The sequence below is a fragment of the Gouania willdenowi genome, chromosome 15 (genome assembly GCF_900634775.1).
Source record: "Gouania willdenowi chromosome 15, fGouWil2.1, whole genome shotgun sequence".
NCBI classification, from domain to species: domain Eukaryota; kingdom Metazoa; phylum Chordata; class Actinopteri; order Blenniiformes; family Gobiesocidae; genus Gouania; species Gouania willdenowi.
In genome coordinates, this window is record NC_041058.1 from 10,625,219 (window position 1) to 10,631,639 (window position 6,421).

The following is a 6,421-nucleotide window of genomic DNA, read 5'->3' on the forward strand; positions in this document are numbered from 1 at the left end:
TTCACTTTGTTGTTGTACACACTTGACCATTAAATAAATTACGTGTAGATTTTATATAAGGACAAAAATACAAGCTCAGGTGGGGCATTCGTCTGATCAGCAACTGCCTGGAGAAAAATACTGTTCATAACATTAGAAAGTAACATACTTTCACAAATATTTTAGAAATGAAGTGAATCGGTAAGAACAAGAACACTTCCACTGATGTCTCTCCCTCTAGCAATCAGAACGTTGGGTTTAGAAAAGGCTCTCTGTTCTTGTTGAATTAAAAAAAAAAAAAAAATACAACCACTTAACAAGAAACAAGAGCGCTGGGGGAAGGGAGGCATGCAGGCGGACAGATGGAAGACAGAAACTCTACACCGGGCTGCAAATGATGACGACAAAGCCTGTGTGAAATGTAGAAAGAGGAAGAACGAGTCCCATCATCTGCGTGTCAATCTGTGAACCATCAGTTTCTACATTAATAACAGTACATTCCTAAAAGAACAAAGGCAAGGAAACACAGGCTGACGTGACATTAAGATGTTCAGTGACAGTAATACATCAAACTTTCACCCTTTCAGGACACACAAAAAAAGGAAGAGTGATGTTTGCTTTGCAACTCTGCTCACTCCCTCTCTCATAAACCTTCAATTTCTATGTCACTGCCAAAAGCTTTTTTTTTTTTCTTTGTGACATGAGTGACAAACACCTACTGTAATCCTTAAACCTAATCCCTGCAGAAAGTTTGGGTTCATTAAGTCTGACGAATACATTTAGGAAAAAAACAACTGCACGTTTGCTCAATTTGTAAAAAGACGGAAAAATGTCAACAAAAAATGACAAAACATATTGCTTTAATTCTTCCTTTTTGTTCTTGTGGTTATTTTTTGATGATTATACAGTAGGTAGACGTCCCAAACTGAATAACTCAACAATACACGTTGCACATAATCTGCTGTTCATAATAATATAATAATACTAATAATCGAAGTAATAAGAAAGTAAAGGGGGGGACAATGCAACACAGCAGTACATTTCCACACTGTGGGATCATTAGTTACTATACTTCTACTTCTACTATTACAAACGTAAAAGAGAAGCAGTTTTTAAATGAATACATACAGTACATTAGTTACAAAGCAAAGGTTACATTGGAAAGCAAGCAATTGTAAAACTATTCATGTGAGCACTGTTGTTTTGATTGTAGCCATTGTTTGATTAAAGCACATAAAAATAAAATCTATTTGTGTAAATGAGCAAAAAACAACAACAACAAAAATAAAATGTATTTTTTTTCCTATGACAGCTGTAAATTAAATGACATAATACATTGTGTATTTCTAACATAAAAAAAATACTATACAGCCCTGTCAGTGTACTACGTTATGATAAACTCATTAGAGTTTAATGCAGCTTTACTGGTATTATGAGCATCATAAATAAATTTAAAATAAGCACATGTTGTGAATTAGGGGAGTTGTTTTTAAAATTGTGGACCTTTGGGTGAAGCAAAGCCGAGACAGGACATATGACACACATTTAAAAGCACTTTGCGGCTACTTCTGGCAGCTGGAAACACCACTACAGCTTCCATAGTATATGCACCAGGGACAGATAACATGAGTGGGGAAAACAGAGTAAAATGAATGCCTTGCTTTAAAAAATAAAATAAAAAAAAAAACCTCCTTGTTCTATGTAGTGCAGCGTCAAAAAGCATTTGCTTCCTTTCTGTAGATGGATCTGTGTGAGCTGTAAACGTTTGCTGTTCGTCCCTAGAGGAGGATTTCAGAGACAGGAAATATACCTGATAATCTTACTGCACCAAGTCAAGATCTGGGATTTAGAAGAAAACTGTGAGAAGCATCATACATAAGACCTATGTTATGATCGTGAGGAATTATTTAGCTGACAACAAACGTCCTGGTCTTGGATGAAAGATTTTGAACAACTGAGACATTTGTGGGAAAACTAATGCAAAAAACAGAAACTATAGCTCAAAGCTCATAAAGCGTCTTCCTCCCCCCTCTCTCCTGACACTTCATTAATCTCGCCGTAACATTTCATTGGCTGCACGGGCCTTATTTTCACATGGTCCCACTTTGTCCTGTGCAGATTACATATTAGTTAGTGACGGTCCTTACCATTGTTTTACATGAATTTATGTTGTTGTTATCCATCCCCAGACTTATTGACATCAGCTCACCAACAATGTTTAACCTGTGCTTCAAAATCCCTACATGGGCCGGTAAATAATACATACATGTGATGTTAATTATATGCAGAGATTAGAATGTCCGAGGGTAAATGATCCTGTGAATTATATTTAATCCTCAATGGGAATGATGTTCATTTTAAAAACCATTACGTCTCATGTTGAATGCAGCTGGTAGGGTTTAATATGATGACAGTATGTAATGCTTGCAATATTTATGTATGCACAGACATTTTATTTTCATAAAATCTGTTCAGATCAGTGTTTAACCTGACACAAAAGAAACATTATTTTGTTCTTATTTTTGTGCATTGTCAGTAACTCAGGGTGCTTTATCCTTAATGTTCGCACCTACAGTTGTTACAAGGCCGTCATTATGTTGTCATGGTTACTTTGAGACTTCTACACAGTAGTTTCAGTGAAAAGAAACTTGTTGCACTTTATTTTATGATTTTATGAATAAATAGGTTCTTTTGAAGCAAATAGTTTTGACTCAATTTGTCCTCTGAAAGATCAATATCTTCTGCTGAACATATACAGACACTTAATTTTTCATCTCTACGTTTAATTTTGATATTAACTGTGACTTGAAATTGTACTCAAGTACAAGTAAGTCATACAATACTCAAGTACAAGTGAAAAGTAGCTCAATTAAATAGTACTCAAAGTAAAAGTTACTAGTTACTTTTACCCCGCATGTTTATTGTTGTTGCCATGGTTCCCTTGCATACAGTAAACATCTCATGTATATACTTAAAAAGAAAGAGACCAAATCTTGCACAATTAGAATTTAATTTATTTTCCACAATGCTATCTGTATAAAATAAAAGGTTTGTCAAAATGTACAATTGGGTATTTATATATATATATATATATATATATATATAAATAAAATAAAACCAATGAATTAAATTGAAAATTTAAAAATATATATCAGGCTCTAAATATAGCTCTAAGTGTTGAAACCATTTCTCATGAATGGCAGCAGCTTTAAAAAAAAAAAAAAAAGTCAATTAAAAAAACTGAAATAAAGAGTTTTGTCCTCTTTTTGGTTTCTTCAAGCCAATAAACAACAAAACAAAGACATGAGTCCTAGTTACTTTCCACTTCTCTCTGTTTTGATAACTGAACAATGTTTTGTCTGGAATATTGACATATCCTTCCTCTGCAGTGGCTGTGAGTACAGTAAGTACAAAGTGACAAACCTGAACTCTGACACAAGTTAATGAGAGTTGCACAACGCTGTGTTACAGTAATGTGAATAAACGATCAGATCATTGGAGATGTACAGACTAACAGACGAATATTGAAAATCATGAGCAAAAAGCTCATATTGATCAATTTCTATAAAGTTACATTTTGATTCCAGAGAAACATTTTCATTGTAATGCTCTTTTGGATTGTATCAACTCAGAATTGCCTTTATGAGATATTTAAACTCTATTTCCTGTGAAGAAAACAAATTTCTTGGTGGAACAAACCAAGCAGGGAAATATTTTGGCGTTCAATCCATCCGGTGCTTTTGAATGCATTTTCCATGCTCATTAGTCTGTCATAGGTAACACAGTGCTGCATCTGTTTGCAATTGTTCACATCTCGCAACAATAAAGAAGAATCTTGGTTTTTTTTTTTCTGCAGCAAATTATTATAACAAACATGTTAATAAGAAGGTCTGTGAAAGCCTCACATTTGCACGTTGGTGTGTTCATCCTGTGTAGTCTCGTTTTACTGTTGAAGTCCAAAAACATACAAGTTAAGTCACTTAGTCCTTTTAAAATGAGCATAGGTATGAATTCATGACACAGAAGATGGATGTCTAATAATTGGGTAACATTGCCTCAAAGCTAGAAGAGCCTGTGTGCGTGTGTTTCATGTGCACTAGGTCCCTTGGGTTTTTAAGTCATATAATAAGTGAACGTGTGTCCCTATGTGTTTCTGTGACAGATGTTAACTCAACAATGAACTAGCAAACTGTTCAGTGTGTACTACAGACTCCATCTGTGGATGCATTTGTTAATATAAGCCTTTAGTAAACTTTATGTCAAACTAATCATAAGTTCCTCTTACATATAATTTCTTTGTGTGTTGTTTTTGTTTTGTTTTTTTGTGGCACCATTACACCTCCTTATGCCTCTTGTGAATATATCATTTTCCTCAAGACTGTTGGGCCTCTCCTTTTTCCCCCCCCTGTATGTGTTGATGTGAGAATTGTCTCTGAGCCTCGTGTTTTTCATCTTACATGTCTCTGTTTGTTTACATCCACACAGGATGAAAATTACAGACTCAGGATGATGCAGCCAGGAACTCGCCTGCTCTCTCTTTCGCTCTGTTCCTTTCCTCCTCCTTTGTTTCCTCGCTTGAATGCAGGCAGCCAAGTTGCCTGGATTTTCCAAAACCATGTCTGTGTTTGGGGGGTCCCTGGAGAGCAACCCCTCCATAATAACCGGGTGGAGTGAGCCGGTGCACGGGAGGGAAAATGAATAGCTTGCTAGAAGGCTTTCCAAAGCCAGATTTGAGACAATAGTGCTGGATTCTGCTGCGTGGTTTATACCTCAGCTCAGGGACAAAACACTAAGCGGTGCAAGTTGTTTTCTCACAATCATGTTTGTTGAAAAGTTGCACACACAGTTGTGAATGTGTCTCAAACTGCGGTCGTTTGTGTTATGGCTGCAGTTCCTGGTTTAGTTCTACACACACCTCGCTCCTATTTTTCAAATGTTTCCGTCCAGAGTCCCTGAGGTATGTGAGCATGCCTCGACCCATGTGTGTGTGTGTGTGTGTATGTGTGTGTGTGTGCTTCATATAGGACTGATCGTTGTGCAGAGGAGTAGACGATGATACCATTGTAAATTTTACTGATAAATTGGAGCAGCAGTGACAGTTGAACTTCCTCCCTTCACAACAGCCGCTGCTCACTAACTTTGACAAAGAACTGCCACGTGCTCCAGAGAAAGGAGTTCAGTTTGCTCTGCGAAGGAGTGCAGAAATAGTAGAAAAAGTCAAAGAGACCCCACATCTCCTCTCCTTCCTCCGACACTCCTCCCATCCTTTCATCCCACTGATTATAAATGTGATTCAAAGGAAGGGAGTGAAGTTAAAACAGCCAGAAAACAGGGAAACGTCTAAATCTCAGACAGATGAGAAGAAGCGCAGAGACTGACTTTAGTCACACAAACAGCGAGTGACTTCCACCACGGGGCGAGCGAGCACTCTCTTTAATTGCTGAAAGGCATTTGCAGACTGTACACAAACACAAGCAGAGCGCACACACTTTGGAGAGCCCTCACTGTGCAAACAAGGGAGAACCTTTCTCTTTTGTCATGGTCGTGCAAACCTACAGGGAGGCAGACATAACAGACACCAGCCTGTCTTTGCTTACCATTAAAGGTCCCATTGTCCTCCTCCCTGTCTATCGAATTTTCTCATATTTCTATGACGGTACATTGTGCATGATAAAGACACCAAATGTCTGCTCTCCCTTTACTGCTGGGCTTTACCACAATGCCTGGCTTGGTTTGCGTTTCTGTAAGCAACGGTGTGGGTGAACCCATAAAGAGAAGTGAAAACATGAACGGGTGGTTTCAAAAGTCCACACAAAGAGAGTTAAAGCAAAAAAAACCTACACGGAGACAAAGGAAAACACACAATAAGCCGTCTTTTGTCCGACTACGTCAACACTATTTACAGGTGTAGCCATTCACTCGCTATAAAGTCTGGATTTTAAAGTCACAAATGTGTTTTAGCTTTGAGAGGCAAACTTGTAAAACAAATAAATGGGGGAAAAAAACATGAAGCAATTCCACGGAGATAATGGCAAGCAGCCCATGTTTTTACCAAGGAATTTCAAAGCACTCTAATTTTCTCTTTTCCCAGCTGGATCAAAAACGGACTATCTGTGTCTATCCTTGACTCGGGCCCACACCAAAGCAGCAACACTGGCTCATGTAGATTAGGAATCCGTCAGCACTTGGTGAGAACCTGAAACCATGAAAGCAGCTGCGTCAAGAACATCTTCCTCCACAGGATATTATCCTGTACTCCAAAATCCGGTTTGTTCCTCCTCCAGTTAGATTTTGTAAAAAAAATACTCACTCATATTCTTTTTTTATTTGAAAAAAACCTCACATAACAGACATGGTTAAAATGCAGATTATTAAACACAGGCCTGTGGAAAAGCAAGTCTAGAATATGATAGAAAGTCAGTGGCCCGTAGCATGTTTGGGC